Below are 13,381 nucleotides of genomic sequence, written 5' to 3' on the forward strand. Positions count from 1 at the left end.
GACTGTATCTGGGATGAATCCCCAGGTGGGACAGACTCTAGATGGCCTTTCCTTCAGTCTCTGCTCTGCATTTTGTCTCCATATTTGCTCCCATGAGTATTTTGTTCAAAGGGGGTCTTTACAATGAGAAATCTTATTATAACAGTCCACCTGCTCATAAGGAACTGATCTTGAGAAAGCCATATGCAAATTAGGATGATCAAATCAATGATAGGCTAAGCCTGTTTTCAATATTCATTTAAGAAAGTGGTTAATGCAAAGCATTATGATTATCTTATGAAATAAACAACAAATAGAACTTTATTACATTAAATTTTCTTTATTCTTCTTTCATACAATGAATCCTGAACATAGCCTCTCCTGTCTCCCCTCTTCTAAGTTCCCCGCCTCTCCTCTCCTCCATTTTCCTTCAGTAAAGAATAAGCCTCCCAGTGATGTCCACCAAAGCTGGCATAACAAGGTGCAGTAAGACTAGGCACAAGCCCTCACATCAAGGCTGGATGAGGCAACCCAGTAGGAGGGAAAGGGTCCCAAGAGCAGACCAAAGAGTCAGAGCCACCTCCACTCTCACTGTTAAGTGTCTCACAAAAACCCCAAGCTGAAAAACCACAATGGTGTGGACTCCGTATCATCAAAGACAGTGCTATAAGAATTGTCACTGTGACTCAGGGTGGACTAGAGACACACTAAACATGAATTTAAGATGAGACTGAGAAAGAAAAATACTAATGAAATGGTGAGAGTGTTAGAGATCAGTTATGGAAAAAAGGGGATGCCTTAATCCCAGGAGAGGATCAGATGGAGGCTCTGTGGTAAGCACACAATAGGAGCAGGACCATTCCACCTTCATGTTATTTTCTTCTTTGAAAATATGTTAAAGTATTTGAATCCTTTTCTACAAAAAAAAAAAACAAACAAACAAAAAAATGCTGCATAAAACATTAGGGAATTCCATGAATTCTTAAACCCCTATCCATGGCCCCAGATAAAGAATGTCCATGAAATGCAGTGGACATCATATCCCTGAATATATACTTATGAGAGCACCTAGCCCTGGCCTGGGTGGGGAATAGGTTTGGAGGATGATAAATGCCTGTCGCACAATACCTACTTTCAAACTCGCACAACTATAGAGATCTTTAATTTTGAGGTTACCAGGGTATGATTTAGATTGAAGGGTCTAGCAGGCAGGCAATCAAAACAAAGTGGAGCCAAGTAGGAATGGGTGGGGAGACCTTCAAAGCTGTGACACCAGGACACCTATGATACCAAGCCTGATGGGCCGGCCCTTAGAGCAGCCGCTTCACACAAGTAAACTGGCGACTCTGGGTGTGTAGAGGAAACAGATTTTGCAAAGTGAGTTGTCATTAATTAATTGTGTTTACAATGATTCTGATAGCTACTCAATACCGTGGCTGTAGTAAGATTGGTTGGTGTCATCCTCAATTTGTGGGGACATACATTTTTATTCTAAATCTGTATGATGAGTTAGTAAGCTGCTAAGCAGATTTTAGAGTAATGTCTGTGTGCAGAGAGTTATGACAATACAAACTAGGGGAACTGATCAAAATGTTGTTGTGCTATGTAGCACCTTTCTCCTGTCCCTTTCTTCCTTATACAGGGGCAGTTACTAGTCCCTATAAAGGTATCATACTGGCCATGTTTGCGTGCATGTGACTCAGGAGTGTTTGTCTTCAATGTTCCCTTCCATGATGCATAGGGATAAGATGGCTGGGCTGGGTCCATCTGTCTTCTGTCTCTCATTAAGCCTAAGCCAGCTTGCTATTGCTTCATGTCTCTCCAGCCCTATAGTTGACCAAAGGCTGGTTAGATGTTAATTCAGGCTTGGGAGGAAGGAGTCTCAACCTCAGAGGCATAGCCTCTTATTCCCACCCACTTACCACATCAAGGGCACTGGGCACCCTCACAGCCTGTAATAAAGTAACTTTTGTCTCTCTATTGCTGTTGCTGCTTTCATTCATGGCTCCTTCAAGAAGAGGAGACAGGATGGCAGGCTAGGATCTAAGCCAAACACCAGTACTATAACCCTTAGTAGTGATAGCACTAACACAGATCTGGGATCATCTGCTCAAACGTTCAAACCTCTCTGCAGTTTAGGTTTCTGTCTGAGTCACTGACTGTGTGGCAGTAGACGCTTACTACTTTCCCTCAGCTCCATTGCCCCATGCTTCCCCAGGATAACAGGTCAGTCCCTGTCGCTGTCATCAATATGATGGATGAGCTGGCAGCCGCTGTGAAATTGCATGTCCCAGGTGACTTTGGACTGCCTGCCTGCATCCCTGTTAGCCTTTCTTCTTCTTTGAAAGCCCGTAGATCCGGAATTCTCTTTGCTACAACCATGCTTGCTGCTCTCAGACATCCAAGACTTGAATGCTCTCCCTGCTTGGAAGGAGAAGTGAATGCCTGGAGCTCATGGAGAGCTATGTCCAGTGCTCTTCCTGGCCTGCTGAGACTACTACCCCATGAGGGAATACCCATGCCAACGTCACTAAACGGACCAGCATCCTTGCCTGCCTATGGCATGAGGGAGGCACAGCCCCTTCTGTTCCCACAGGAGCCTCTTCCTACATGGGCTTTCAGGTCTTTTCTCCTCTCCCAGGCTTCTCTCCAGGGTGAACACAGGGCCTTCTTTCAGGAATGAACCCACAGAGAAGCATGTCAGGCTGTACCCATTTTCTCAGCCTGGAGACTTTTTTCTAGTCTGAGGTTTGGGGAAGAAGTAGGAGACGCAGAATAGATAAAATCAGTGTCTAGTCGGCTTTTGTACCAGGGCCCAGTGTGCCAAAGTCATGCTTAAACGCGCCAGTTTGACTCCTTCGCTTACACTTCAGCTTACGGTGGTGACACTCTTTTCTGTAAGTTTGTGTAGGCCTTCAAAGTTAGAAGGTTTAAAACTTCGGAATGCCGTGGAACATCACTAAAATACCCATGTTGCCACACTGCAGGATGAATAGCAGGAGGCTACTTTATCTTGTGTGGAGTTCTTCCTTTAGTTTCATACAATAAACATGCATTTCCATTTTTCAAAAATAGCTTGCACTGTAATCTATATACCCAACACATTTGTCTTAAAAGATCGTTTTTTATTACATTTATTTTTGTGTGATCTTGAACACATTTTCTAAGTCATCTCTTGGTTTGAGTGAGGTCAGCAGAGCACCTGTGTCAGAGCTTCCACCAGACAGAGTGTATAGAGCACTCAGACTATGCTTCAATAGTGTAAAAAATGAGTGTTCTGTGGATGCAGTCATAGGCATCACTGTTCTTTACTGCCCAACGCCTTGCCACAGCCTTCTCTCTCAGGAATCTCCTCCTCCCTTAATGCCTGTCCACATCTCCTTCCTAACATGCCGTGTGTTAGTGATTCACTCATCTCTCTCCTCCCCAGATGCACTAAGGCTTGCACTTCTGTGCCTAGCACAGAAGAGGAACTGTAGGAGATGTGTGTGAGAATAATCAGGTACACAGGTGTATATCCAGATTTCAGAAGGACCATGCTTGTGTGTGTGTGGGCACACTGTAGTTAGTATGTCTGGAGGAAGAAAGGTAGTCAGTCTGAAAGAAGAAAATATATGAAAGGAAGAGAAACTGGGGATGGTATTTGAACAGGCTTTTAACCTTAACACTCTGGAGACAGAGGCAAGTGGATATCTGTGAGTTTGAGGCCAGCCTGGTAAACATAGCAAGTCCCAGATTAAGCAGGGCTGTTTTAATGAGACCCTGTGTCAAAAAAAGGGGGACAGTAAGGAACCCTGACATTTGGGTATTTTCAATACGGTCAATACAAGCAAATCAGCATTGCTAAACAGCATCTCTCTTCATTTACACACACACACAGGTTATGATGTGGTTTCTGCTCATGTTTTTTATACAAAAATTTGAATGTAATTCATATTTTTTGATGCATCACTAGTAAAACCACTTGAGCTTAGATGTAATTGTTTTGTGTACATGTGTTCTCTCATAGGAATATATGTAAAAAATATAAGGATCTTGGGGTTTTATTACGTTACATAAGTCATTTTAAATTATTTGTAGTTCATATTATTTAAGAGAATCAAATACTTTGTCTAAATTATGAACATTTATAAATGTTGTTATAATATTTTCTCACAACCCAGTAATGTCTATAGAATCTGATAGTGTTCTTTTCTCTTATCTGATATTGGAAATTTTTATCTTTTTTCTAATTCATGTTTTAATGGATTTATCAATTCTGTTGTTCTTAATTTACAAGTGTTTTATTTTATTGATTTTTTTTATCTTCTTCTACTGCTTTCTGTTCCATTAACTTCTGCCCTTCTGCTTTACTGCTCTTGCTTGCTTTGTGTCTCACTTGCTATTTTTTAAGCTTCTTCATGGAAGGCTTATGTATCCTGTCTTAGATCTTCTTTCTTTACTAGTAAATAAATTCAAATTAAAATTTTTCTAAGTAATAACATATCTGAAGTCCACAAAAGTCTCTAACCCTAACATCATCACTTATTTCAAAGCATTCTCCAGTTTCCTTTTACAATTCTCTGACTTACAGATCACTCACCTGGACATATTTTACTCTTCAGATACTTGGGACATATCAGATGCATGTCTGTGACTATTTGCTTAATTTCTTCATATCAGAGAACATACTCTATATAAAATCAGTACCTCTAAAACTTACCGCAGTTTGTCTTATGGAAAAAACATGGTCTGTCTTGATTGCAATCCAGCTGGTTGGTAGTAATTTTCAGATTATCTTTGTCCTCACTAGTACTCAGTCTATTGATATCGATTACTAAGAAATACTAAATTTTCTTTGATTACAGCTTATGAATTTGCCTATAGTCCTCTTGTTTCTACCAGCCTTTGCTTCGTGTGGTTTGAAGCTCTTGAAGTTAGATATTTGCTTATTTAGGATTGCTCCATCACTGAATGGATTAAAATTTGTAATTCTTAGCTCATACAGTTCCTCACTGGTTCTTCAGTTGTCACCTAGGCTCTGCAGCATGCTTGTTAGTCACAGCCAGCATTTGCCCACTGTTAGGCCGGTCGTATGAGGAAGGCGGTCCTTAATAACGCCATGCTGCCCCTTTCCATTCTTTCTCCTGTTTCTACAAATGTAATAAACCTTGAATGTGCTGCTTTTTATTGATGCAACTAATGTTCAGTCTGTGTTTGAGGAGACCTTAAAACAAGAGCGTTTTGTACTCATACATGTCATTTCATAGCCAGTGCAATTTGTTCATTTTAGTTCATGCAGGCTTCTTTTCGATGTCTTTGTGTGTTTCTAAGAAGGAAATGATTCTTTCAACCTTTATGTATGTGGAGGGGTGCACATGAGTGTGCAGATATGTGTGTGAGCCATGTACACAAATGTCTTCCCCTATCATGCCCTGCCTTATTGCTCTGGAGAAAGAGTGCCTCACCAATCGAGAAGCTCACCATTTTGGATAGGCTGACTGAGCCAACAAGCTTTGGGGAGGCATCTGTCTCCAAACACCGTGCCTATTTTTGTACATGGGTTCTGGAGTTTTCAGCTCAGGTCTTCCTGTTTGCAGAGCATATGTTCTTTCCCAGTGGGCCACCCATCTCTTCAGCCCTTCAGCCTTCTGTGTGGCACTAGTGATGAGGCTCTGGTTTGTTCCTGAGAATCTGTTGTTCACTTTCGGTTTGGAAGGTTACTTCCATTGTGTGTGCTGCTTTAGATGAATGCATCCCTTCAGCTTTCGTTGCTCCCTAACTTGTATGGCATGAGTGACAACTCGCTCATTATGTTTTCATTGTATCTGTTTTCTCTGGCTGCTTTGAAGGAAATAGCTTCATTTCTTGTTCTTTCGGTGTTAGCATGTTATGCCCTGATGTGGTTTTCTGTGTTTATCTTGTATTTTGTTCAATGATCTTCTGACTTGTGGTTTGGGGGTTCTTTTTCAGCTTGGAAAACTTCTAGCCATAGTATCTTCAAAATTTGTTAGCATTTTTCTCCATCTGTACTATAATAATTATGAGGATGTGATGCTGTCTCAGGGATTATTAAGGCTATTCATTAAACGTATCTTTTGTCTCTCTGGAAATAATTTAGATATTATAAATTTGATTTCTTGGTCAATTTAAAGTTTCCTCTTAGGTATAGAAGGTGGTTGATGGTACCATTCAAGTCTATTGAGTTCAGACCTAGACAAAGTAAAAAGTCAGCAGCCTTTGTTCTGTGTCACAAGTGACCTCTTAGGGAAAGTTCCTGGTCTAGAATTTGGAGAGCAGACATGGGGAATCACAACTTTCCAGAGCAAATCCTACTTAGAGAAACCTCTGCAGGAACCAGTACTGGTAGCCTGGAAAGGGGTTGATGGATGACAGGGGCTTGGTTTGGGGAAGTCTGGAAGATAAACCTCTAGTGGATTTACCTCCAAAAGCTTCACTGGATTGACACAGTGAACACAGAGGAATATCTATCTATGCTCCTTACAGAGGAGGGAAAAGTGACCCTTCTGAGACAGCAGGGCATTCTGGACCCTGAAGCAGGCCTGCCTTCTTAAGGAGCAGTTTCACCAGAGCCCAACCTACTGGAGGTCTCTCAGATCCTATGGAACCTAGAAGAAGGGAAGTGACCGACACTAGCCTCAGACCTTCTGTATGTGGAAAGAGAAGTGCACAGCTCCAGCTCCCTCCAGCCATCCTGCCTGCCCTAAGAGAGGAGAGGGCTGAGAGACACCAGTGGGGTTCATAGCTCCGTGAGACAGTGGATTCTTCGGCCTCCATCCAAGTCCTGTCTTGTCCTCTCCAAAACTGCAGAGCTTGTTCAGTGAAAGGAAAACAAGGAGATCTTTATTGTCCACACAAGAGCAATCTAAATGGGAGCTTGGAAACTTGAGAAAGTAGGAACAGGCTGCTGACAGCTCTAACTCTTCACAGGCTTCTCTCCAAGAGCAGGCTCTCTGGCAGAGACCAGACCACTGATGGTCGGTAGCAGGGTTGAAGGCTAGAGCAAGTCCTAGAGCTGGAGCCGCAAGTCTGGGTGAATGGTTGAGCATTTCTTTCATGACTTGAGCATTGCTGCAGTCTTCCTTCTCTTCCTGATTCAGCTAGCTGTCCAGCAAACCTGACTCTGAAATCTTCCGTCTGTCTCTGAAGAGAGCAGGTGTGTCTTAGAGCCACAACTCAAGCAGAATCAGCTGAACACTGAACTGCAACAGGAAACCAGATGTTAGAAAACAAACAAACAAACAAACAAAAACTTATTGCATGGATGTGTGTGAAGTATAGACTAGAACAAATCAGGAACAAGCTGTCAAGATGGAGAAAGGAAAACCAAAGCCTGCCCAAAGGGTCCCCAACCACATCTGGAGAGCAGTGTCTCTCCATGCCTGTGCAGTGTCAGGAAAGCCAAGCACTCAGCCATCCTATTGGTAGGGATACAAAAGACTTTACCCTGGGTTTTTGTTTTCTTTTTTTTTAATTTTTTTATTAGGTATTTTCCTCGTTTACATTTTCAATGCTATCCCAAAAGTCCCCCATACCCACCCACCCCTACTCCCCTACCCACCCACTCCCCCTTTTTGGCCCTGGCGTTCCCCTGTACTGGGGCATCTAAAGTTGGCAAGTCCAATGGGCCTCTCTTTCCAGTGATGGCCGACTAGGCCATCTTTTGATGCATATGCAGCTAGAGACAAGAGCTCCGGGGTACTGGTTAGTTCATATTGTTGTTCCACCTATAGGGTTGCAGTTCCCTTTAGCTCCTTGGGTAATATCTCTAGCTCCTGCATTGGGGGCCGTGTGATCCATCCAATAGCTGACTGTGATCATCCACTTCTGTGTTTGCTAGGCCCCGGCATAGTCTCACAAGAGAGAGCTATATCTGGGTCCTTTCAGCAAAATTTTGCTACTGTGTGCAATGGTGTCAGCATTTGGAAGCTGATTATGGGATGGATCCCTGCATATGACAATCACTAGATGGTCCATCTTTTTGTCACAGCTCCAAATTTTGTCTCTGTAACTCCTTCCATGGGGGTTTTGTTCCCATTTCTAGGAAGGGGTAAAGTGTCCACACTTTGGTCTTCCTTCTTCTTGAATTTCATGCGTTTAGCAAGTTGTATCTTATATCTTGGGTATCCTAAGTTTCTGGGCTAATATCCACTTATCAGTGAGTGCATATTGTGTGAGTTCCTTTGTGATTGGGTTACCTCACTCGGGATGATGCCCTCCAGGTCCATCCATTTGCCTAGGAATTTCATAAATTCATTTTTTTAATAGCTGAGTAGTATTCCATTGTGTAAATGTACCACATTTTCTGTATCCATTCCTCTGTTGAGGGGCATCTGGGTTCTTTCCAGCTTCTGGCTATTATAAATAAGGCTGCTATGAACATAGTGGAGCATGTGTCCTTCTTACCGGTTGGGACATCTTCTGGATATATGCCCAGGAGAGGTATTGTGTGATCCTCCTGTAGTACTATGTCCAATTTTCTGAGGAACCGCCAGACTGATTTCCAGAGTAGTTGTACAAGCTTGCAATCCCACCAACAATGGAGGAGTGTTCCCCTTTCTCCACATCCTCGCCAGCATCTGCTGTCACCTGAGTTTTTGATATTAGCCATTCTGACTGGAGTGAAGTGGAATCTCAGGGTTGTTTGATTTGCATTTCCCTGATGATTAAGGATGTTGAACATTTTTTCAGGTGCTTCTCTGCCATTCGGTATTCCTCAGGTGAGAATTCTTTGTTTAGCTCTGAGCCCCATTTTTAATGGGGTTATTTGATTTTCTGGAGTCCATCTTCTTGAGTTCTTTATATATATTGGATATTAGTCCCCTATCCGATTTGAGATAGGTAAAGATTCTTTCCCAATCTGTTGGTGGTCTTTTTGTCTTATTGACGGTGTCTTTTGCTTTGCAGAAGCTTTGCAATTTTATGAGGTCCCAATTATCGATTCTCTGTCTTACAGCACAAGCCATTGCTGTTCTATTCAGGAATTTTTCCCCTTACCCTGGGTTTTAAAATACCACTTTAAAACTGTGTGCCATTCTCACTATGCACCCATGATTACTACCTTCATCTATACCTGGAGCTTTCTGGCTGCTACCACAGCCCAGTCCTGTAGATGATCTCCAGTTGTCAATATGAGCTGTTAAGTGCAGCCTGCTTCAGCTCTCAGGACACCTGGGATTTCTCCTTATCATCTTTGATCTCCATTCCTGGCCACCATACCATTAGAACTACAGAACACTTTCTCCCCAAGCCATACCTATAGTAAAGGACTTTTGCAAAGATTTATTTTTATTAATTTTAGGTTCATAGTCTCCCTGGAACTGGAGTGTTTGTTATATTCAGTTGTAAGCTGCCCAATGTTGGTGCTGGGAACTGAATTTAGGTCTTCTACAGAAACAGTATATGCCCTTCCTTAAATCCTGAGCCATCTCTCCAGACCCTATAAGGGGCTTTTACTGAAGAAAATTACACCCAACATATAATATCTGGTTATCAAGATAGCATCAGACAGTATAACCAAAGACAAAAACAAAAAACAACAACAACAAAAAAAACATAGTTTGAAGAAACAGCAAATACTGAAGCCAGTTTCAGATATTGAATCAAGATTTATAATTGTAATTAATCAGATCAGTGATTTAAATCAATTGTGATTAATATATTAACAAATCTAATAGACAACATATATAAAGAAATGAGCATTATAAGCAAAGGGGAAAAAAGATAAAGAAATACTAAAGCTAGAAAACACGATCTGAATGAGCACCATCCCAGCCCGCAGAAACTGGAGCAGGAGCACTGAGTTTGATACCAACCTGCACTTACACAGCAGCCCTATTTCAGAAAGGAAGGAAGAAGAGCTTTGATGAGCTCATTGGTGTGCTGTAAAGAATTAGTGAAGACCTGCTAAGCTTGAAGGTCTCAAAAGAAATATCTAAAATTGTAAAGAAAAGAAAAAAAACAATACCAACACCTTTGGGACAGCAGGCAATGCTTAAAATTTGCATAGTAGGACTACAAAAGAGCAGGGAGAAAGGGAAAGGTATTGCAGGAAATCATGACTGAACTTTCCGAAATTAGTGTCAGATACAAAGTCACAGTTCAGGAAACCTGCAGGGCATCGTGTGGGATAGATGTAAGCACTGACTGCAGCAGGCTTGCTGAAAACATAAGAAACCAAAAATAATTGTTAGGGTGTGAGGGTGAGCTGAATGCAGAAGGTCATAATGCCTTTTATCAGAATTGACTGCCTGTCAGAGCATCCCCTGCCTCTCCTATTGATCCATTTGCCTCCTGGAGCACTTGCTTGGTCATAGAGCACGCCTTCTTGATAGAAGAGGACTTTAAAATTAATATAATTGATATGCTAAAAAAAGGAAAAACATGAAACTGTACAAGATGTTCAGTTAAAACCACAAAGGACAGAAAAAGAATGAAAAAGAATATGAAAAAAAGAAATCAAGTAACAAAAAATTAATAAATCATCTTGAATGGTAATGGCCTAAATATGCCAGTAAAAAGGCAGAAATTGTTCATGTAGGCCAAAATAAAATGTAGTTATATGCTTGCTGTCTACAACCTGCCTTGTATATAATTCACATACAGACTAAAAGTAAGCCAATGGAGGAAGATACGCCATCCTAATGTAATCAGATGTTATGTTTTGAGTAGACCAGAGCAAGGAAGGTTGTCAGAGATAGGGGCATTCTATAATTTCAAGAGAATAAGAACACAGAACAATCCTTGATATGTATACCCCTAAAGTAGATCATGAAAATATGTGAAGAAAAAGTGATAAAACCCTGAGCAAGAATAGATGAATGCATATATTTGGAGACTTCAACACCAGCTGTGAGTAACAGAAATATCCCGCAGACAGGAAAATCAGGATATAGTTGAACTTTACGAAACCATCAATCAACTGACTATAATGAACATCTCTGAACCACTTCTGTAGCATACTCTAAGCCATAGCTTCCCAAACTGTGAACTGTGGTTCTATATGGGGACATAGGACTGAATGAGAGGGTCACAAAAAAGTTGACAGCAGTAAAAATTTTCAAAACACACCAAAATAATTAATTCAAAATAAAGCACATAATGGACTGATGTGTTTCTGGAAGCATTTGTATGTTTCTCTGTTGTATGTGTTTACATATGTTTGCACCTGGTGCTATGTTACATGTGCTTGCATGTGTTTCTGTGTTTTATGTGTCTGCATGTGCTTACATGTGTTGCGTGTGTTGTATGGAACAGCTTCACTTAGCCTTGGTTGTGAACATTGAGCACACACACTTGGTATGGTATCATACCACAGAGCACCAATGAAAACTGTCTGGCACACTTCAGCTCAGCTTCCACTGTTCCATACATTGTGAAGTTAACGGTTTTACTGCACATGCAAACTTTGCTGCTCTTGTTCACACAGCATGGTTTAATTATGGAAAACAAAGGGTGCTTCGTATTGTCCTTCCTTATCATGTGTTAAATTAGTGCATCTTTGAATTAGATTGTTTTAGGTTTTTAAAATTGCTAATTGGAAACCAAGTAAAAGGGGTGCATGCCTGTAATCCTAGTACTCAAGAAGTAGAGTCAGGAGACTCAGTGATTCAAGACACAGAGGCATGTGTGGGGACTTCAAGTCCAACGCTGGCTACAGGAGACCCTGTGCTAATGTGAGATAGATAGATAGATAGATAGATAGATAGATAGATAGATAGATAGATAGATAGATAGATAGAGATAGAGATATGAGATATATATATATATTATTTGAGTAATTCTTTAGAGTTTTATAAGGCTTGGTGATAGAATATTTGCTTAACATGTAGAAGAGGTTCTATTTTCTCTCTCCACTGTAAAAAAGAAAAGGGAAAGAAAGAAACCCTCACATAGTCTCAGTTGCCCTATATCTTTTTATAATTTTTTGAGATTATAATATAATAACATTATTTCCACCTTCCTTTTCCTTCCTTCAAACCCTCCCATATACTAGCCCCTTGTTCACTTTCAAATTTATAGCCTTTTGATCTTGAATTATTGGTGTGTATGTATATGCATACTTGTGCATGGGTGTGTGTGCAACCAAAATATAAAATATATAAAAATATAACCTGCTGAGTCTGTATCATATTACTTGTCCGTATGCTTTCAGGGTTGATCATTTGGTTTTAGATAACCAACTGGTGTGCTTTACCCTGAGAAAGACGACTCCTCCTGATCTCATCGTGCCTTAGCTGCCTGTAGTGCTCTGTCCCGGTGTGAGGCATTCCTGAATGTCCTTAGTGCACATCAGCATGTCACTTGTGTCTTCTTGTTTGAGTCGTGTTTAGGCAGCCATATAGGTGAGACTTCATCAATGTTTCTTCTTGGACATTTCCAGGAGAAAGCATCTCACAGCAAACTTCTGTTCCTCGGCTCTTACAAGCTTTCTGCTCCTACTACAGAGAACCCTGAGCCTTAGGTACAGGGGTTGTAGTATAAGTGCAGCTCTTTGGACTGGGCTCTACAACTCTTCATTGTGATCACTTGTGGATTTCTGTAGAAAAGATCATTTTTTCAGAGAGAAATTTTCTTGATGTGGGGATGAGACCTACACTTATGTGTGGCTATAAATATTTAGAATGTATTAGGGACTGTGTTGGTGTAGTAAAGTGGCAGTTGTAGGTTCTCGTCTAAGATTGTGGCTTCACTAGCCCTAGGTACTGGCTAAGTTTTCAGTACCAAGGAAGATTCTTCTCTTATTGAACGGAGCACTATAGCTTTTAAAATGGCTCAGCAAGTAATGACCTTCCTCTTCAAAAATGAAGGCATTAGACTAACATGACTTATCATAAATTCTGCTAGCCTGTGAGGAAGAAGTTATATTGATCCTCTGTTGTCTTTTTGTCAAGTTAGAAAAGGGCAGACTATTTCCTAATGCATCATGCTAGGTCGACATGACCCTGATAACAAAACTGGACAAGAAAATGACAGGATATTATCAATCAGAAGCAGAATTTCTAAATTAAAAAAAAAAAAAGTCAAATCCCAAATGGACAAAAACAAACGCCATGACCAAATGGAATTTATTCCAGGTTGTGCATGGCAGAGTCAATATTTAAAAATTAATCAAATCTAAAGAAGAAAAATCATATGAATCATATTGAGAAATGATAGAATTCAACATCCATTATGGAAAAAAAATTCCACAAACTTGTGTGTTATGGTTCATCTCAGTTATCAACTGGAGGTATCAGGAGCCAAGAGGTTTGCTCCTGTGTGGGTCTGTCAGGGCTTTTTAAGAAAAGCTAGTTAACCAAGGTGGGCAGCCTCTCCCCGAGGCTAGGCAGCCCCTTCAGGTGGGTGGCCCCAGTAGGAAGAGGTGCTAGAAATCTGTTGCTTGTGTGCCTACTGGCATTTC

The 13,381-nt window shown here is 41.0% G+C and overlaps 1 protein-coding gene and 1 long non-coding RNA gene across 13 annotated transcripts in view; both read left to right on the forward strand.

Moving 5' to 3' along the window:
- LOC115487814 overlaps positions 1 to 13,085 on the forward strand; it is a 34,258-nt gene extending 21,173 nt beyond the window's left edge. The window contains exon 2 of the long non-coding RNA XR_003949791.1: positions 1 to 13,085. This exon is cut by the window's left edge and continues 18,713 nt beyond it. This is a non-coding gene — a long non-coding RNA (uncharacterized LOC115487814).
- Positions 1 to 13,381, forward strand: part of Cep112 (centrosomal protein 112) — a 435,401-nt gene that overhangs the window by 304,440 nt on the left and 117,580 nt on the right. The gene's annotated exons all lie outside the window — the stretch shown is intronic.

Source organism: Mus musculus, chromosome 11 (assembly GCF_000001635.26).
Source record: "Mus musculus strain C57BL/6J chromosome 11, GRCm38.p6 C57BL/6J".
NCBI classification, from domain to species: domain Eukaryota; kingdom Metazoa; phylum Chordata; class Mammalia; order Rodentia; family Muridae; genus Mus; species Mus musculus.